The sequence below is a fragment of the Lynx rufus genome, unplaced genomic scaffold (assembly GCF_022079265.1).
Source record: "Lynx rufus isolate CCGP_SWC_20201006 ecotype Redwood Valley unplaced genomic scaffold, mLynRuf1.p SCAF_11, whole genome shotgun sequence".
NCBI lineage: Eukaryota > Metazoa > Chordata > Mammalia > Carnivora > Felidae > Lynx > Lynx rufus.
This window is the reverse complement of record NW_025814825.1, coordinates 21,129,036-21,151,129: the sequence shown is the minus strand read 5'-3', so window position 1 is coordinate 21,151,129 and position 22,094 is coordinate 21,129,036.

Below are 22,094 nucleotides of genomic sequence, written 5' to 3'. Positions count from 1 at the left end.
CTCTGCCCCTCCCCCACTTGCATTCTGTCGCTCAAAAATAAACATTTTTAAAAAGTCTTTTAAAAAATAAAACAAAATAAAAAATAAAGAGATGGACAGCCCCAACTCGTAAAAGGACTGGCTGTATTGTAGCCAGTGACTTCGTTTCTAGGCCAATCCCTGCAGCTGTAATTACCAAGTATACAGCTGAATTATAGTGCAGACTGCAAGCCTGGGGTATGGATTATGGGAACAAAAACCAGTACGGGGCGAAGGGGGTGGTTAGAAAAAGAAGCTGAGAGTTTCTTCCCCTTTTCCTGGAGCTGTAGTTGGCTGTAAGTAAAATTTTCAATGGCAGAGCGTGGTCTCTATTGTCCTCTGATGTCTTCCTTACCCTTCTGTTTGGTCCAGTTCCGATTTCGGTCCCAGTGCTGCGTTTTTGCTCATCCTGGGCTCCACGCTGCCATACCTCTGTGTACGGGCCAAAGGGTGGGTAATAGGGAGGAAGGAAGGAGCTCGAATAGAAGAGGGACTTGGTGGGGCATCTGGATGGCTCAGTTGGTTAAAGGTCTGACTTTGGCTCAGGTGATGAGCCACGGTTTGTTGGTTTGAGCCCCATGTCAGGCTCTGAGCTGACAGCCTGGAGCCTGCTTCAGATTCTGTGTCTTCCTCTCTCTCTCTGCCCCTCCCCTACGTAAGCTCACTCTCACTCTCTCTCTCTCTCTCTCAAAAATAAATAAACATTTAAACATTTTTTAAAACTTTAAAAAAAGAAGGGCTTGGTGTTTGAGCTCTCCCTATTCTCAGCCTCTTGATGTTGAGCAAAATGCATCTCCAAACCTTAGATTTCTTTTTTGTAAAGTCAAGAGAATTGTAAAACCCACCTCATGAGCTTATAGTAAGAATCAAGTGAAATAATGTTTATAAAACATCTGTCAGCTGTAAGGAACTCTGCTAGCTGAAAATGATGTGTTATTAAGGCCAGACTACTGAGAATCTTCACGTTAGCATGTTTTTGATGGAAAGAAGAAAATCCCACTCGAACTAGCTTAGGCCTAAGGAGGAGAGATTACTGGAAGGATACTCAGGTCGCTCACAGAATCAAAAACAGAACTTGAAACCAGAGTGACTCTGGAAACTGGAGGCTGATCCTGTGGGTTGTGCAGACTGGGAGCCCCTCCAACCCAGTCTGTTTCTCCTAGTGCTCAGTTTACACATCTCCAACACGACTCTACACCTAGAGGTTGGTATGAACTAATCCCAAGAAACTTTAACTAGTCCAGTTCTGGTCATATGCCCACTCCTGGACCCATCAGTGTAGTGAAGGAGGGAAGATTCCATACTTGGACCAGGTCTGGGTCAAATGCACATCCCTGTGGTCCGTGAAGCAACATCTATATGCCAAAGAAAAGATGGTGTGTGTGAGACGTACCTCACACAATGCCTGGCGGAGTTTTGTGTGGCTGGTATTCCTTAGGCCATAAGCAGTCCCCCCAGGTTTTACGCAGAATAGTAACATTGTTATATCTGAGCTTTAGGAGGGTCCCTCCGAAGGTAGGTGTTGGAGAGAGCAAGATTGGAGCAAAGAACAGACAGGAAGGACACTATTACAGTGGTTCAGGAAGTTGACAATGTGGTAATGGGAAGAGGTGACCAGGTTGAAAGTACGTGCAGGAGGTAGAACTGAGGGGTGACTGGATGAGAAGATGAGAAACAGACATCGTCTTCTGGCTTCATAGATAGGCATGCTGTTCACTGAGAAGGAATCTGGGTGACCCTGCGTGTGTGTGGTGACAGGTGACGACCTGGACGTCTTCCCTTGAAGTGTCCCAGGACAGAGGCAAGAGGTCCAATTTGCTGTTTAGGGTTTAGGAGAGACATCTAAGCAGAAGCTGTAAATGTGGGCACTGTTTTGGGGTGTTTTTTGTTTTGTTTTGTTTTGTTTTTAACGTTTTATTTATTTTTGAGACAGGGAGAGACAGAGCATGAACGGGGGAGGGTCAGAGAGAGAGGGAGACACAGAATCTGAAACAGGCTCCAGGTTCTGAGCAGTAAGCACAGAGCCCGACGCGGGGCTCGAACTCACGGACAGTGAGATCGTGACCTGAGCCGAAGTCAGATGCTTAACGGACTGAGCCACCCAGGCGCCCCTTGGGGTGTTTTTTAACACTTTTTTTAATTGTTTATTTATTTTGAGAGAGAGAGAGAGAGAGAGAGCACACAAGCAGGAGAGGGGCAGAGAGAGAGAGAATCCCAAGCAGGCTTTGTGCCGTTAGTACAGAGCCCGATGCAGTGCTTGAACTCACGAACCACGGCTGATCTTATGACATGGGTCATGAGATCACGACCTGAGCTAAAAACCAAGAGCAAGACGCTCAACTGACTGAGCCACCCAGGCACCCCTTGGGCACTGTTTTATTTTTTTTATTTTTTTTTTACTTTTTTTTTTAAATTTTTTTTTCAACGTTTATTTATTTTTGGGACAGAGAGAGACAGAGCATGAATGGGGGAGGGGCAGAGAGAGAGGGAGACACAGAATCAGAAACAGGCTCCAGGCTCCGAGCCGTCAGCCCAGAGCCCGACGCGGGGCGAGATCGTGACCTGGCTGAAGTCGGACGCTTAACCGACTGCGCCACCCAGGCGCCCCTGGGCACTGTTTTAATTAGAGCCTGTGTTCAGCTCCTGTAACAGCAACCCAATTACATTGCTTTAACTGAGTGGGTTTTGTTGATGTTTGGTGCTGTACTTGTTGAAAAACGTAATGAAAAGTCTAAAGGGAAGCAGGGCGAGGCCGTTCAGAGTTCCACAGTGCCTTCAGGTCCCAGGTCCTCTCTGTAGGTCTGCGCTAGCTCGCCTTCCTGAGGAAGCCATCATCCGCAGCTTGTGGTCACGCGTTGGCTGTTCCAGCTCTACTCCCCACACGCATTCCAGACAGGCAGAAGTTACAGCACCTTGTTAGAAAAGCAAAACTTTCCCAGAAATCCCCACAGACCCCTGCTGATGTGATGGCTCCTTGACCAAGTCTGGTCACATGGCAAGCCTCAGCTCCAAGGGAGGCGGAGAAATGTAATTTTTAAAAATTAAGCTCCCAAGCCTGTTTGAAAGAAAGGAGAGGAGAATGGGTAGTGACAAAGCAGCACAGGGATGGTGGCTAAAACCATGGCGGTAGAGGAAATTATCCTGGGACTGGGAGATGAGAAGGGAAAAGACCAAGGCAGAATCCCCATGAACACAAATTTGGAAGAGATTAAGAGGAAGAGGACAGGGATCAAGGAGACTGAAAGAGCGGCCGGTGGGGAAAGAGCAGTGTCAGAAGGGTGGTGTGTGTATGGGGCGCCTGGGTGGCTCAGTCGGTTAAGTGCCAGACTTCAGCTCAGGTCATGATCTCACCGTCCCAGAGTCTGAGCACCACATCCAGCTCTGTGCCGACAGCTCAGAGCCTGGAGCCTGCTTCGGGTTCTGTGTCTCCCTCTCTCTCTGCCCCTCCCCTGCTTGCACTCTGTCTGTTTCTCTCAAAAATAAATAAACATTAAAAAAGTTAAAAAAAAAAAAAAGAAGGGGTGGTGTGTGGAAGTCAAGGGAAACGAATGTTTCAGGAAGGAAGGAGGGATCCCCAGTTTCAAGTGGTTGGCCTGTCACCCAATGCCTGCTGTGTTGGTTCCAGAACAGTCTATTTTAAAGAATCTGCAAACTTCCAAGGGCCTCTTGCTTCTATTTGCATCTGCAGCCTCAGCCATGGGCCCCCTACCCTCCGATTGTGTCTCCTACAAGATTGTAGAGATTTGTGGTAGGAACTCACGTGTGAACATGAGGGTCTGACTTGTGTGGTGGAGCACACTTTAATGATTGAGGCTGAGGCCATGTTATCTGTGCTGGTGATTGGCTTTCTCACCTCGTTCATCCCATCCATAAACTGAGGGTAGGAAAGAGGGGAAGGTTGTTCAGTAGATGACCTCCCAGTGCCCTTCCAGCCCTGCCTGTGTGCCACCCATACTGTAATTACTTCAGATGGGAGAAGATAATTTTGCCAAAGAGGAAGTCCCCAGATGTGGCCAGATGAGACATCGGCGGGGGGGGGGGGGGGGGGGGGGAGAGACAGATCCGAGAGGTTAAGACAAGGACCCGTAAGACTGCCTTGGCTCAACCCGCAGCTCTGTCCCTGAAAGCATGGAAATAAGGGATAGACACAGAAGTGAAAGTCACCTGACGGTGTAGAAGCGTTCCTTCTGGAATAATCTCACGTGAACTGGGCTTCATGAAGGTGCACATTTATAAAACGAATGTGCGAAGTAGTCTCAGCGAGTCACTTCAGCCCGTAAGTGGTCGAACCAGAACCACTGGCTTTATGTCCAATCTTCCACCCAAGACTGTGCCCCTGGAGAGTCATAAACATGGGGATTTGGGGGGGGGGGCTGTGCTCAGGCCCTGCCCACCCTGCTCCCCACAGAGGACAGGGAGAGAGAGGCACCCACCCACACACACCTGCAGCAAAGCAGAGCATAGGTGGATGCAGCAGGCATCATGGGTGCCTCTCCTGGTCCCTCTCACAGCCCTGGTGAGCTTCTGCTGGTCCCATGGGAGACCCTTGCTGTCCCTGGGGAGTTTTGCTGGGCAGCTCCTGCTATGTGCGTACACTGCCATCTAGGGGCAGCCGGCTGAACTCAGTTTACCAAGCCACTGCTTGAGTGTGCATGTGTTGGGGGAGGAAAGGAGGGCTTTTCGGTCTGTGATGTCACCTTCCTCCCTGGAGCTTTCGTTCTCTTGGCTCTCCAATTTACCCACCCAGGAAAGACCATGTATTGCACTATTGCACACCCAACTCCTTGGAGTATCCTGATCTCCCCGCCCTGTAAGTGTCGCCGCTCTCCCCAGACTCTGTGCTAAGCTCCGCCCCCCCCCCTTACCTCCCCAGGCTCTGTGAGGTCCTAGCCACTCCTGTGTCTTTAGACATCTTCTGTGCACTGGCCACACTTCATGTTTCTCGTCAGTCTTGCTCTCTCTCCTGAGCTCCCACAGCAATCTAGAATGAAAATCTGATCCTGTCAGCTCTCTCCCCTAAACCATGAGAGGTTCTTTTCACTGAATGTTCTACAGAGGCTGGCCAGGTCTGGTCACTGACCAGACCACATCTCAGACCACAGGCCAACCTCACGCTCATTGACCAGCCTGCCACCTCTAGTATAATGGTGGCCACACAGGCCACCCTTCAGGATCAGGTGTTGAAATCTGAGAGCTCAGGAAGGAATTGCCCCTGGCACAAGGAAGCTGCCTCACGGGGGGATCTAGGACCCAAGGCTCTCCAAAGTCCCCTTGCCTCATTTCCGGACAACTGATGAGTGACTCCAGCCCCTGCCTCCCCATGGGGTCCATTGAGGCCTCCCTTGGAATGGCCTCACAGTTCGTTTTCTCCCGGCACCCCATCCTGCTTCCCCTCACTTTCTGCACACAAATCTCTGAATCCACTTCTGTGTCCTGTGTGCTTGGCCTCCACACATGCCATCACGTCAGCTCAGGAGATCTTCCGCCCATTCCCTTCACCTGTGTGAAGAACATGTGGGGGGGCGGGGGTGGGGGTGGGGGGAGGAGAAAACCACTCGGGCCAGTCCCCTAGCCAGGTTCTTCAGGACAGGCCTGCGGGTGTATCCACATCACCGACTCCCAGAGCATCATTCCCACTCTGACACTGCTGTCCCACCTCGTTTCCACTGCTGCAGCTGCTTCTGGCCAGCTGGTCCCCAACTTGCTCAGGGCTCCTGCCCGGCTTCTGCCCTCTGCCTCCTCTGTGAGTCTTTGGTGTTTGCCCCCACATTCGGGTGCCCCGGCGCGTTGCTGATCGCTTGGCTCAGATGCCACCACCCACAACCTTCCTTGGGCAGAACTTTTGTGCCTGGGGTAGATATGCCTGGCCGGCCCGTGAGGTCCTGACTTAGAGTCTGGGACCCACCCCAGGTCCAGTCAGTGTGCCCAGGATGGACGGTTTGTGGCACAGAGATGTGGCGAGGCGCCTCCCACGGGAGGGTAGCATGCCAGCTCTCTGAGATGCCCAGGAGAGGGCAGTGATGGGTGGCACACAGGATGTCTACTCCGTCTGCTGCTGGGAGTGCTGACTACAGATAATAAAGTAAAACAAATTTAGATCCGTGCATTAGCATTTTGTAACCAGTCTTAGTATGAGTATGCAGATCCGGTTTTTGTGACTGCTGTATCCTTACTCGTTGATATTTAAAGGCAGTTGAAACATTTATGAGACTCTGAATCGTTAGAATTAGGAAGGGTATATAATTGATTACATGCAATGTTTAAGTGTTCGGGGAAATCTATCTTGTTGAAGTGATAAAAATTCAGCGTATTAATTGTAGGGCGAATACAGGCATACCTCGGCTCGGGCTTTGCTCTGTGATGTTTTGTAGATGTCGCACTTTTTACAGACTGAAGGTTTGCATCAGCCCTGCACCGAGCAAGTCTGTCACTGCCATTTTCCGACAGCCTTTGTGCCCTCGGGTCTCTGTGTTACATTTGGTAATTCTCACAGTATTTCAGACTTTTCCATTATTATCCTATTTGTTATACGGATCTGTGTTCAGCGATCTTCGACATCCCAATGTAATTGTGTGGGGCGCCACGAAGCAAGCCCATACACGACCACGAAATCAGTTGATACACGTTGTGTGGCTTCTAACTGCTCCACTGACTGGACGTCCCCCCGTCTTTCTCCCTCTCCTCAGGTCTCCCTGTTCCCTGAGACACAACAATACTGAAATTAGGCCAATTAATAACCCTACAGTGGCCCCTACCTGTTCAAATGAAAGGAAGGGTTCCTCGATGCAACAAATTGCATTGTTGTTTTATTTTAAGAAATCGCCACAGGGGCACCTGGGTGGCTCAGTCAGTTAAGGGACTGACTTCGGCTCAGGTCATGATCTCACAGTTGGGGAGTTTGAGCCCTGAGTCGGGCTCTGTGCTGACAGCTCGGAGTCTGGAGCCTGCTTCGGATTCTGTCTCTGGCTCTCTCTGCTCCTCCCCTACTCTCTCTCTCTCTCTCTCTTTCTTTCTCTCTCAAATATAAATAAACATTAAAAAAAAAAAAAGATTGGGGCAAAAAAAAAAAAAAAAAAAGAAATCGCCATCGCCCCAGGCTTCAGCAACCACCACCCTAATCAGCTGAGCCATTAACACAGAGGCGGCCCTCAACCAGCCAGATTACAACTAGCTGAAAGCTCAAATGATAATAAAGTATTTTTTAAAATAATTGTTTTAATTCTCAATAAAATGAGGATCTTTTCAATTCCATGCATTCTTTGTTTTTATGTTTATTTATTTATTTTGAGAGAGAGAGAGAGAGAGAGAGAGACAGTGCAAGTCAAAGAGGGACAGAGAGAGAGGAGAGAGAATCCCAAGCAGACTCCACCCTGCCAGTGCAGAGCCCAACGTGGGGCTCGAACCCACAAAGCCGTGAGATCATGACCCGAACTGAAACGAAGAGTCAGAAGCTTAACTGACTGAGCCACCCAGGCACACCATAAAGTATTTTTTGATTAAAGTACATACATTGTTTTTTTTAGACGTAATGTTATTACACCCCTAATAGACTTAAATAATAGACTATAGTGTAAATGTAACTTTTATATGGGAAACCAAAAAATTCTTTTGACTTGCTTTGTTGTGATGTTAGCTTTACTGCAGTAGTATGGAACCAAACCCACAGCATCTCCGAGCTGAGCCTACATGTGAGCATTTAGAGAAACGCTGTTGCAATTTTCCTACATTGCACATTAGACAGGTGTAGAGTTAGACATGTTTCTCTTTGTGCACAGAGCCCCTTGGGCATTAAAGAACCACTGTGGGGAGCCCCAGGGGGTGCTGGGACCCAGTCAAGGGAGCCAGACCTGCACTGTCTGTGCACCAGGGGATGGGAGGGTGTCTGCCCTGTGCTGTGCCACCTGGTCCAGCTGGGGCCAGTGGGAGGGGGTGGCCCCACGCACTTGGTGGAGGGGTTGACCGCCCCTGCAGCCCTCACCCCATGCAAGCCTGAAGTTTGTTCCAATGTTCTCTTGAGTCATGAAGGCTGAGAGGGAGATGAGAGCCAGATGAAGGCAGCTGTGACCTGTGCCTGGCAGAAGGTTCAAAAGTTCCTTGCTTCAAAGGGCAAGTGGCCCCGCCTACCCTAGAAGCTGGCTGTGTCTCTGGGCCCAGCTCCCCAACCCCTCCAGTTCAAAGGGTGCTTGTCTCCTTCTCCTTCTGTGTAAGAGCAGCTCTGGGGAAGAGCTTGGCAGCAGAATTGGCCTTCTCTCCCCCAAGCAAGCCTAGCAGCATCATAAGGAAGGCTTGATGCCAACTGGGTCTGCTGGTTCCAAAAGAGCAGCTCTCACACGTGTTTATCTGAATTTGCATTCCTCCCCAGGCCTCTGCCCATGCAAACCAATGGGCTTCCCCTGCTCCTCAAACCATACAAATTCTGTACAGTTTGATGTGGCCCGAGTTTCACACCACATCTAGAACCCTCTCTGAGTGGGTGAGGGTGAGGGTGCAAAAACTTCTGGTCACTGAGCCAGCTGTTGAGATTTACCAAGTACATAGGGTAGTGCTGTTTTGAGTACTTTGTTTAAAATGTTTACATGCATTTACATGGAACAAATCAGTGTTTAAAGGGGATATTTTCCTGCCATCTGTATCCCCAGCCACCAGTACCCTGTTCCTAGAGAAATACTCTTACCAGTTTTTCAAGTCTTTTCCTGTCAATATGTTACGGCAGACACTGCTAGTTGAACCCTCAAATCCATTACGTTTTCTTTTTTTAGAGATAGAATCACCAATGTTTTTTTTAAACAATTTTTTTTTTCAATGTTTATTTATTTTTGGGACAGAGAGAGACAGAGCATGAACGGGGGAGGGGCAGAGAGAGAGAGGGAGACACAGAATCGGAAGCAGGCTCCAGGCTCTGAGCCATCAGCCCAGAGCCCGACGCGGGGCTCGAACTCACGGACCGCGAGATCGAGAATCACCAATGTTTAACAGGGTATAAAGCCATCCATGAGAAAGGCTACATTTTCCAGCCACCCTTGTAGTTATGTGTGGCCCTAAGACCTGGCCAATGGGATGTAAGCAAAAGTGATGTGCAGGTTATATCTTTTTTTTTTTAAGTTTTATGTATTTAAGTAATCTCTGTACCCAACATGGGGCTCGAACTCATGACCCCAAGGTCGAGATTTTCATGTTCCTCTGAATGAGCCAGCCAGGCGCCCCCTTCCAGATTATATCTTATTGGAAAGAAGTATGTTTAGCATTTGACAAAATTCAACATTCCTTCATGATAAAAACTCTCAACAAATTAGGTTTAGAAGGACTGTTCCTCAACGTAATAAAGGCCATATATGACAAGCTTACAGCTAACGTCATACTCAATGGTGTAAAGTTAAAGGCCTTTCCTCTAAGATCAGGAACAAGACAAGGATGCCACTCTCACCATTTCTTTTTTTTATTTATTTAAAAAAAATTTTTTTTAACGTTTATTTATTTTTGAGACAGAGAGAGACAGAGCGTGAATGGGGGAGGGGCAGAGAGAGAGGGAGACACAGAATCGGAAGCAGGCTCCAGGCTCTAAGCCATCAGCCCAGAGCCTGACGCGGGGCTCGAACTCACGGACCGCGCGATCGTGACCTGAGCTGAAGTCGGAGGCTTAACCGACTGAGCCACCCAGGCGCCCCTGACCATTTCTATTCAGCATAGTACTGGAAGCCCTAGCCATAGCAATTAGGTAAGAAAAAGAAATAAAACACATCCAAATCAGAAAGGAAGAAGTAAAATTATCTTTGCAGATGACGTGATATAAAAAAACATGAAGACTCCACCAAAAACTACAAGGACTAATAAATGAATTTAGTAACACCGTAGATACAATATCATGCAGAAAAGGGGGAAAAAAAACCACTCAGATTATCAGAATCATGAATAAAATAAGAGCCATTATTATAAACTTCTCAGACATAAAGGGATGATAATAGAAAAAAGAAAGCAATCCCATTTATAGTGGCATCAAAAAACAATAAAATATTTAAGAATAAATTTAACCAAGGAGGCAAAAGACCTGTACACTGAAAACTATAAGACACTGATGAAAGATTGAAGACACAAATAAATGGAAAGGTATCCCATGTTCTTATATTGGGAGAATAAATATTGTGAAAATGTCCATGCTACCCAAAGTGATCTACAGGTTCATCGAAATCCCTACCAAAACTCCAATGATATTTTTCACAGATATAGATAAAACTATCCTAAAACGTGTATGAAACCACAAAAGACCCTGAATAGCCAAAGCAATCCTAAGGAAAAAGAACAAAGCTGGAGGCATCACACTTCTTGATTTCAAGCTATATTACAAAGATATAGTGATCAAAATAGGATAGTACTGACATGAAAAACAGGCATATAGACAAGTATAACAGAATGGAGAGCATATGACATGCTGATCTATTTGGGAGTTTTTTTTAATAGATTTTTTTTTCCTGTCAAATTGAGGAAGTTCCCTTCTATGACTATTTACTGAGGGTTTTTATCATGAGTGGGTTTTGGATTTTGTTGAGTGCCTTTTCTCTATCTATTGATGGGATTATGTAACTTTTTTTCTTTAACCTGTTGTGATGGATTACAGGAACTGATTTTTGAATGTTGAACCACCTTATATACCCAGGATAAATCCCACTTGTCTGTGGTGTATACTTCTTTGTATACATTGTTGGATTGAATTTGCTCATTTTTAAGCATTTTTGCATTTATGTTCATGAGAGATATTCATTTATCCTTTTCTTTTATTTATTTATTTATTTAACGTTTATTTATTTTTGAGACAGAGAGAGACAGAGCATGAACGGGGGAGGGTCAGAGAGAGAGGGAGACACAGAAACTGAAACAGTCTCCAGGCTCTGAGCGGTCAGCACAAAGCCCGACGCGGGGCTCGAACTCACGGACCGCGAGACCATGACCTGAGCCAAAGTCGGACGCTTAACCAACTGAGCCACCCAGGTGCCCCCATTTATCCTTTTCTTGTACTGTATTTACCTGGTTTTGGTATTAGGATAACGCTGGCCTCATAGAACGAGTTAGGAAGTATTCACTCTGTTTCTATCTTCTGAAAGAGATTTTAGAGTTGGTATATTTCTTCTTTAAATGTTTGGTAAAAATCACCAGTGAACCCATCTGAACCTTGTGTGTTTTAGAAGACTATTAACTATCAAATCAGTTTCTGTAATAGACATAGGCCTATTCAAATGGTCTATTTTTTTCTCGTGTGTCTCTTATGGAAATTGTTCATTTTGTGTAGGTTATCACATTTGCAGGTACAGAGTTGTTCACAGTATTCCCTTATTATCCTCTTCACGTCTGAGGGGCCAGTATTGATGTCCAGTCTTTCATTTCTGATGTTACTAATTTGTGTCCTCTCTCTTTTCTTCTTAGTTAGCCTGACTAGAAGCTTACCAGCTTTAGTGATTCACCTTGTTGGTTTAGTTGATTTTCTCTATTCATTTTCTGTTTTCAATTTCCTGATTTACACTCTAATTTTCATTTCTTTTCTTCTGCTTACTTTGGATTTAATTTGTTCTTCTTTTTCTAGTTTCCTAAAATAGAAGCCTGGATTATTGATTTTAGATCTTTCTTCTTTTCTAATATATACATTCAATGCTAGAAATTTCCTCTAATCACTGCTTTCACTGCATCCCACTAATTTTGCTCAGTTTTGTTTTCACTTTCACTTAACTAAAAATATTTTCATATTTCTCTTGAGACTTCTTCGTTGACCCATATGTTAATTAGAAAAGCACTGTTTAATCTCCAAGCATTGTGGGATTTCCAGCTTTGTGTTGTTGATTTCTAGTTTAATTCCACTATGGTCTGAGGGCAGACATTGTATAATTTCTATTCTCTTAAATTTGTGAAGTTGTGTTTTATGCCCTTGGCTGTTTGTCTTGGTGACTGCTCTGTGTGAGCTGGGGGGAAATGTGTATTTGCTGCTGTTGGATGAAGCAGTCTATAGATGTCCATTGTATCCAGTTGATGGATCTCTGATAACTTTCCTTGCTCTGAGGTTGGCTCTGTCTGAAAGTAAACAGCTACTTTTGTTTTCTTTGGATTCATGTTAGCCTGGTATAGCTTTCTCCACCTATTTACTTTTAATGTATACATGTCTTTATATATAAAGTGGGTGTCTTGTAGGTAACATATGATTGGGTCTTGCCTTTTAATCCACTGTGACAATATCTGTTTAATTGTTTAAATTAAATTTTTGAGAGAGACAGAGACAGAGAGCGAGCTGGGGAGGGCCAGAGAGAGAGGGAGACACAGAATCAGAAGCAGGTTCCAGGCTCTGAGCTGTCAGCACAGAGCCCAACGTGGAGCTCAAACCCACAAACTGTGAGATCATGACCTGAGCCAAAGTTGGACGCCCAACCAACCGAGCCACCCAGGCGCCCCTGTGACAATATCTTTTCTTGGCGTATTTTGACCATTGTATTTAAAGTGGCTATTGATATGGTTGGATTAATATCTATTATATTTGTTGCCTTTTTTGTTATTGTTCCTATTTTTGTCTTCCACTTGTTTTTGCCTTTTGTGGTTTTAACTGAGCATTTTATGATTCCATTTTCTCTTTCTTAGTAGATGAGTTATCCTTCCTTTTTTACTTTTTTTAATGATTGTCTTAGAGTTTGAAGTATACAATTGCAACTAATACAAGTCCAGTTTCAAATAATTCTTTACTACTTCATGAGCAGCGTGAGTTCCTTATAATAACAAAATAATCCTAATTCTTCCCTCCCATCTACTACATGATTGGGGTCATTCATTTTACTTATACATGAGCATATATAACTGAATGTAATGTTACCATTTTTTTTGAACAAACCTATCTATTAGACCAATTAAGAATAAGAAAAATGTTTTTATTTTAACTTCACTTATTCCTTTGATGTTCTTCCTTTCTTCATATAAATCTGGGTTTCTGATCTATATCATTTTCCTTCTCTCTAGAGCAGATATACTTGCGAAAAGTCCCTCAATTTATGTTTGTCTTAGAAAATCTTAATTTCTCCTTCATTTTTGAAGGATAATTCACAGGATCCAGAATTTTATGCTGGTGGTGGTTTTCTCCCCCCCAACACTTGAAAAACTATACTCCACTCTCTTGTTGCATGGTTTCTGAGGAGAAGTCAGGTGTAATTCTTATCTTTGGTCTTTGATAGGTAAGGTATTTTTCCTGTGATGTACCAAGATTTTTTTCTTTACTTTTCCCTTTCTGCAATTTTAATATGATATACCCAGGTGTAGGGTTTTTATTGTTGTTGTTTTGTTGTGTGTGGTTTTTGTTTGTTTTTGTTTTCCATTTATCCTGCATGGTGTTCCCTGGGTTTCCTAGTTCTGTGGTTTGGTGCCTGACATTAATCTGGGGGAAATTCTCAGTCATTAGAGTTTCAAATATTCAGCTTGTTTCTTTCTTCTCCTTGTATTCGCATTATGCCTGTGTTATACCTCATTTTTTGTGGTCACACAGTTCGTGGATCTTCTGTTCCACTGTTTTCAGTCTCTTTTCTTTGCTTTTCAGTTTGGAAAGTTTCTCCTGAGGAATCTTCACGCTCAGAGGTTCTTTCCCCGGCTGTGTCCAGTCTCCCAGTGAGCTCATCAGAAGCAGTCTCCATTTCTATTACAATGTTTTTTCTCTCCAGTTTTCCTTTTTTATACTTTCCTAGAGTTTCTATTTCTCTGCTTCCACTGTCTGTCTGTTCTTGCATGCAGTCTACTTTATCCATTAGGGTCCTTAGCATATCAATCGTCGTCGTTTTAAATTCCCAATCTGATAATTCCAACATCCCTACCATATCTGAGTCTGATCCTCATGCTCATTTTGTCTCTTCAAACTTGGACTTTTCCCATTTAGCAGACCTTGTCATTTTTTCCTGATGGCTGGACATGATGTACTGGGTAAAAGGAATTGCTGGAACAGTCCTTTAGTAAATGGTGGTAGTAAAATTCAGTAATGTGTGTGTGTTGGCAGGGGACAGTGTTCTATAGTCCTATGATTAAGTATGATTCTTTTATTGAGCCTGTGCCTCTGGACTGTGGACTTCACACGTGCTTCTTAGCACATCCCAACCCTCCCCGACCCCTGTAGGTGGCACAGGATGGCGACAGTGGGTCGCAGTGAGGCATTTCCCTTCTCCCACATGGAAACTTAGAGCCTGCTGGAGTTAGGTAAGGTAGTCCCTCCTTTTTGGCAGGAGATATGTTCCAAGACCCCTGGTGGATACCTGAAACCATGGGTAATACTGAACTCTATATATACTGTGTTTTTTCCAACACATACATACTTATGATAAAGTCTAATTTATAAATTAGGCACTGTAAGAGATGAACAATAATGACTAATAACAAAATAGGATGATTATAACACCATACTGTAATAAAAATGCTATGAATGTGGTCTCTTTCTTTCAAAATATCTTACTGCACTGTACTCACCCTTCTGCTTCTGATGACGTAGGATGACAAAATACCTATGATGGGATGAAGTGAGGTCAGTGATGTAGCGTGAGGTTTTCTCTTGACTATCTGATGACATTTCAGGAGGATCATCCGCTCCTGGATTGTGGTTGACCATTGGTAAATGAAACTGCAGAAAGCAAAACCACAGATAAGGGGGACTACTGTATTTCTCTTCTCCTGTGTCAGTTAGGCTCTGATAAAACTGCATCGGGTTAGGCTCCCCAGTAGTTTGTTGGTCTTTTTTTTTTTTTTAATTTTTTTTTTTTAACGTTTATTTATCTTTGAGACAGAGAGAGACAGAGAATGAATGGGGGAGGGTCAGAGAGAGAGGGAGACACAGAATCTGAAACAGGCTCCAGGGTCTGAGCCATCAGCACAGAGCCTGACGCGGGGCTTGAACTCACGAACCGCGAGATCATGACCTGAGCCGAAGTTGGACGCTTAACTGACTGAGCCACCCAGGCACCCCAGTTTGTTGGTCTTTTAACTTTGCTTACAGTTGTCATGCCACCCAAGGTCTATTATTTTTTTTTAATTTAAAAAAAAATATTTATTTTTGAGAGAGAGAGACAGAGTGTGAAATGGGGAAGAACAGAGAGAGGGAGACACAGAAGCCGAAGCAGGCTCTGAGATGTCAGCACAGAGCCTGACATGGGGCTCGAACTCATGAACCATGAGTTCATGACCTGAGCCGAAGTCAGATGTTCAACCGATTGAGCCACCCAGGTGCCCCAAGGTCTATTATTTTTGAGTGCCAGGCATTGTCCTAGCTGCTGAGGAAACCAGAGTGAATGAGACCAACGTTTCTCTGCTTTCCTGGAATGTGCAATTCATTGATCTGATGGAGGATGGAATAATACAGAGATCTGGGCAGTGGGTTTGGTCCTGATGATGGAGCTATAGGGCCTGTGGCTACCGAGTCTAGAATAGTCTCTACATGGTACAATTGGAGAAACAGGCCCACAGAAGGAAGAGACCCGCCCAAGGTTTTGTGGCAAAGTAGTGGTCCAGCTCTGGAGGCTTAACTTAGAGCTCTTTTCTGTAAGAAAGCTGCCCCTGACCAGTGTTGAGTCTTGTATTACAATCTCCCAAGAACTCTGGTTTCCTCCTATAAAGTGAGGGGTAGGATCAAGAATTTAACTGATTTGATCTGTGCTAAGGAGCATTTGGAGTAGGAAGCAGAACCAGGACACCTTGCTGGATGAAGAGTGTGGGTAGAAGCATCGTGTGCTGGGGCAAAGCTCTGCAGACAGCTCTCCTACAGACACATCCAGAGAGGCCTTTCCAGGGACTTGGTCTCTCCCACTCCCATTCTAATTAGGGCTGGACCAGCCCTGAGCAAGTACTTCCAAAACGAGAAACATTTCTCATCAAAGCTTTGGTTACTTTTTTTTTTTTTTTAATTTTTTCTTAATGTTTATTTTGGAGAGAGAGAGAGAGAGAGAGAGTGTGTGTGTGTGTGTGTGAGTGGTGAAAAGGCAGAAAGAGAGGGAGACACGACACAGAATCCAAAGCAGGCCCCAGGCTCCCAGCTGTCAGCACACAGCCCAGCACAGGGCTCGAACTCACAAACTGTGAGGTCATGACCTGAGCTGAAGTCAGACGCTCAACCGACTGAGCCACCCAGGCACTCCTAAACTTTTATAAAATGAAATAAAATAAAATAAAATAAAATAAAATAAAATAAAATAAAATAAATAAAACAGATACTCTGTCCAAGGCTTAGGCATAAAAAAAGAAATTCCTTGTGCTTCTCAGATTTCACAATTGTTGCTCAGTTTAAGGCAGTGGTTTTCCACCTTACCACCACAGCGGAATCCCCAGGGAGCTTAAAAAAAAAAAAAAAAAATGCCCTGGGTCCATCCCCAGAGATTCTGGTTTAACTGGCCGAGGATTGGTCCCGAGCAATAGGATTTTTTAAAGGGTAAAGCAACCAGATGGTGCTCAACCCTGACTGCACACTCTTTAATCATTCCATGTGTGTTTTCACACTTTACTACATATGTATGGAGCTCAAAACAATACTGTTGAACATGTCTTAAAAATTTATGAAAATTGCATCCTTTTGAGTGTACCATTTGGAAGCCTGGTTTTCACCCTAGCGTTGTTTTGATGCATCCCGAGTTGATTTATACCTCTGGTTCATTCACTGTAACTGTTGTAGCACATGAAAGCCTTTCCTCTACCCCATCATTTTCTGTCCCCTCTACTGCAAAATTCACATGCAGTTAGTTGTTCAGGCCCCACATCGTGGAGTCATCTTTGACTGTCTCTTCCATCCCACATCCAGGTGTTCCCGACATCCTCTTAGCTCTGCCTTCAAATATATCTGATGTGTGGCAATTTCTCACCCCTCTACGGCTACCACCTGGCTCTACCCACCATTATCTCGCCTGGATTTTTGTGAATAGCATCCCAGTCTCCCTGGTGGAACCTTGGGTCTTCTGCAACCTATTGTCTCAAAGCAGTCAGGACAATATAAATCAGATCACGTTACTCCACTTCTCAAAACCCTCCAATGGATTCCCATCTCTCTTGGTAGAATTCACAAATTCTCACCGTGACCTGCCAGAACGATGTGGCGTGCATTTCTATCATCTCTCCGCCTACCTCTCCGCACTTACTCGTGTTGCTCTAGCCACACCTGCTTTCTTATTGTCCCTTGAACATAACAATCCCATCCCCACTGCTGGGCCTTTGTATGTAGTTGCTGTTTCCTCTGCCTGGAATGTCCTTCCTCCAATATTCATAAGACTGTGAAAATTAATAAAAGGAAACCTCACTAAGTAGAGTTAGCAGGCTAGAAGGAGGGGCGGACCGCTCAACATCAATTACAGGAAAAATGGTCAATTACAGACTCGCAACAGAATCCACAAGAGGAAAGAATCATCAATTTCAGTCCCCAACAGGAAAAGATGTATACTGCATCTCCTACAAGAAATTGACTACTTCTTGCAACTCAGCCAATGAGAAACATGGTCACTCTGAGCCCTTGCTTTTCTCCAAGGGATTTTACTTCAGAACAACCCCTCCTAACTTCCTCCTTCTTCTCCATAAAATAACATTCCTTTCTCTTGTTTGTTGGGCTTGCCTATGGCTTTGCCACCACTTGTGTGTCATGAGTTGCAAGTCTCTACTATTCCCGAACAAATCCATTTTTGCTGATAAAAACTTATTTTAAAGGTTAACAAGGCCTACTTTCTTACTTCTCCCAGGTGTCTGCCCAGATGTCACTTTATGAAAGAGGCCCTTCTGGCCAGCTGTCCCCAGTACTGCACCCATCCCACCACTCCTTGCGCTCATACTGAATTATGAGAACTGACTCATACTTTCAAGGAGTTTGTTGGGTTGCCCTGGACCATCATTACATAACCCAGGTATACCAGGGACAAAGCATGACCTTGAAAGGATTCCACCCCTCCCCCCCCCACAAATCCAAGGATGCCTCCCACGATCATCCTTTATGGTCACTGCTTTAAATACAGACTAACCTCAAAAGAGACCCTTCTCATTTAAACCTAGAAAAAGATTTGAGGGATCAAACCAGAACAAGACAGGGGTGCCTGGGTGGCTCAGTCAGTTAAACATCCGACTTCAGCTCATGTCATGATCTCACAGTTCATAAGTTTGAACCCTGCATCGGGCTCTGTGCTGACGGCTTAGACCCTGGAGCCTGCTTCGGATTCTGTGTCTCCTTCTCTCTCTCTACCTCTCCCCTGCTTCCACTCTGTCTCAAAAATAAACATTAAAAAAAAAAAATCACACAGAACAAGACAACTTATCCTTCCCCTCCCCTCCCAAACATAAACTCACAAATATATACCTGCCTGCTTGCCCCATGGGACATAAGCAAATGAAAATGGAGGGAAGGTAGCCAGGGCTGAGAAGTGCTGTTCAGTCTGGACTTTCTGATTCAATCTACGCACTACACTCACAACCCCCTACAGCCTTTTCCTTGCAGCTCACCTTCCCTACCAGCCCCCCCCCCCCCCCAGCCATCCATCACCCCAGTTATGCCTGGTTCTGGGAAAACAGGCACTGCTTTCCACGTGCCCCTCAACCCCCAGTGAAATAGTTTAATTTTAAAATAGTCATCCATGTAAAAAGAGCAGTGCTTTTGAGAAATCAGTGTATTGGGCAAGAAGACATTGAATCAGGTGAGCAAAACAGATCAGACGCCTCCCTGTCCTCCCACACCTACTATATTCACCTTTCCTCTGGTTACATCTTGGTTCAGAGACTTGATCCTCCCTGAAATGACCTCTTTATCCAAATTCCCACCTTGTGTGTGGGGGGAGCCAGAACCTCCCACATCCACGGCCAAAGAGTCCCTGATCCTTGCCACCTGAAGTCTACTTTCCGAACTCATCAGAGATTATCAAGAGCAGCCTAGTTCTGGGAAGTTCTCCTAAAGGTGTGAGTGCTGGTCTTTCAAACTTGACACTGAGCTCTTTGAGGATGGTTCTCAACCTTGACTACCATTTGGAACTGTAGCCGGATTCTCGCACAGAGAGTCGTGACACCGAGGCTTTTCTTTCCAGGAAGCAACTTTATTCCTGCTGGCACCACTCAGTTGGGTTCGTACCCAAAGAACTGAGCCCCAAAGAACTGAGCCCCAAACACCACGTGGCGTAGTTTTTTTTTTTATATATATTTTCGACTTTGTCTCCCATATATGGTAACACACAAACATGTAGTCTGATTAAGTGGTCTCATGTTACAAGATCGTGAGGGATGTTGTCACTTATAGCCAGGTTGCCGTGAGTTTTTGTTTTCCTTTCCTTAGGGAGGGGACCCTACCACAGAATCATCCTGTACCTTTAAGAAATATTGTTGCCTGGGGGCGCCTGGGTGGCTCAGTCGGTTGGGCATCAGACTTCGGCTCAGGTCATGATCTCACAGCTTGTGAGTAGGAGCCCCGCATCGGGCTCTATGCTGACAGCCCGGAGCCCAGAGCCCGGTGCCCGGAGCCTACTTTGGATTCTGTCTCCCATTCTCTCTCTGCCCCTCCCTTGCTCACGCTCTGTCCCCCTCCTTCAAAAATAAATAAACATTAAAAAAAAACAAAAAGAAATATTGTTGCCTGGGTCCTAGCACAGAGATTCTGATGTAATGGACCTGGGGGGTGTGAACAGGCATCAGACTTTTTTTAAACCTCCCCAAGTGGCTTTACTGTGTATCCATATTGAGAACTATCAGCTTTCTAGCTGGGTAGATTTGGATTCTCTTGGGTAGTTTCTTGGATTCTCTTGGGTAGTTTGATTACGGACTGTCAATTCCTTTTCAAATAATGGAAAGGGAACTTGCTAATTAACGCTTGCCAAAGGCTGCTGAAGCTTCAAAGCCCAAAGCCCTGGATATTAATAACCTTTGATTTGTAGGGATTTTTAGATTCTTGCTTCTCAGAGTGTGAGCCATGGACTCAGAGAACACCAAAACCATCAGGAGCTTGTTAGAAATGCAGAAACTCCAGGGGCACCTGGGTGGCGCACTCGGTTAAGCGTCCAATTCTTGATCTCAGCTCAGGTCATGATCTCATGGTTAGCGAGTTCAAGCCCCCCATCAGGCTCTGCACTGATGTGGCTGTGCCTGCTCTGGATTCTGTCTCTCCTTCTCACTGACCCTCCCCCACTTGTACGCTCATGCGCTCGCTCTGTCCCTCTCTCTCAAAATAAACTTTAAAAGAAAAAGAAAGAAATACAGGAACTCCAGCCTCAGCCCAGTCTTGAGAACTGTAAAACTTAGAGCACAAACGATTTTGTCCACCCGCCTCCCCCACTAGGAGACTTGAACAAACACTAGTGTAGTTTCTAGCAGCAGAAGACTGTTTCCCTGGGACAACCCAGCCCTCCCTTGAGTCCCTGCCTAGAAATGTTGAAGGCTGACAAAAGAATATACCATTTGTTTCAGCCAAACACCTGACCATAGCCCTCTGCCCTCCCTTTTCTTAAAACCTTCACTTAAAAAAATTTACAACTGTAAATCCTTTCTCTGTCGCTTTGAGATGTCTGTGCATCTCCTGAAACCCAGGAGTGTCTGTTTCAAGGACCCGAGCTTCATCTCTTTGAAACATAACCATCAACACAGATAAGGCTCCGTCTCCCAGTCTCTGTGGGAGAGCAGAAGTCTAACTTGACGATAAGCTAGCAAGTCAGCAGACACAGATAGCCTAATCACATTGACCAATCCCCACCACCCACTTTCAGTAGCTTTCCACTTCTCTGACTCTGCTCAAGCCATTGTTTGTTTCCTGCCTCGCCCCCCCCCCCACTACATCCCCCTTTAAAATTCCAGTCTTGGGTGCCTGGGTGGTTCAGTTGGTTAAGCATCTGACTGAGGCTCAGGTCACGATCTCGTGGATTGTGAGTTCGAGCCCCACGTCAGGCTCTGCACTGACAGCTCAGAGCCCAGAGCCTCCTTCAGATTCCGTGTCTCCCTCTCTTTGCCCCTCCCTTGCTTGTGCTCTCTCTCAAAAATAAACGTTAAAAAAAATTTTTTTTAATAATAAAATAAAATAAAATTCCAGTCTCTGCTCTACCTCTGCACAGAGCCCAGTGGAGCTCAGTCCTACGTGGAGGCCTCTCCCCTACTGCAGTGGTCACTGAATAAACCTGTCTTTCCTGCCTTTAACTAGCATCCGGCTTTTCTTTGTCTTCATTCTAACAAGACTCTTAGGTGATCTCCGTGTACATTAGAGTTGGAGAAGCATCGTTTTGCACACATCATCCCCTCAATGACTTCTAGAAACAGCCCTTAATGGCAGGCAGGAGACATGATGCCCACTGCACTAGTGAGGGGGCCAAAGGTCAGAGCTCTGCTCAGTCACCAAGGTCTAGCAGAACGGGAGCCGACTTTGTGACTCAGTCATAAAGTCGCGCCGGTTCGAGAGAAGAGCACACTGTACAGGAACACCCGGCAGCGAACAGTTGGGTGAAGGAGTAAGGTTTGTCCTCGTGCGCCCATCCCCGCCGTGTCCTTGCGGGTTCTACTCTTCTTCAGTTGCAAGAGAACTGTGTCAGAATCCTGTGTTTTCTAGACACCGGGGAATTCTCGTCTGAGTGACAAGTCTGTGGCTGGGGTCCCAGGAGCACGGCTTCTGGGGACTGAGTCACTATGCGGACCCTGGTCAAGTACTGAAGGTGTTATCTCAAAGTCTGCAGGAGCCCAGCCCTTCGCAGGCCGTGTGCACACCGTGCTGCCGCTGCTGCGTGAAGTCAGACCCAGGCACGGCCTCAGTCTCGAACCCACTACCTACTCTGCACTCACTGCTGATGCCCTCCTACTTCCCAGCCGCATCTCCGACCCTGTCTCCGTTCTTGCTCTCCTGGGTAAACACTGACTCCCCCCCTCCTGGCCGGTCTGCTCCCTGGTCCCTTCTTCTCTGGATTCCCATCCCCACCTTCCTACTCCAGGGCAGACTTGGTGCCTTGAGCAGCCACCCAGGGCAGAGCCCCCCTCCGGGCTCTTGCTGACCTCATACTTACGTAACAAAGTAATGAATTAAATTATATTTCGGGGCGCCTGGGTGGCTCAGTCGGTTGAGTGTCCAACTTCAGCTCAGGTCATGATCTCACACTCCGTGA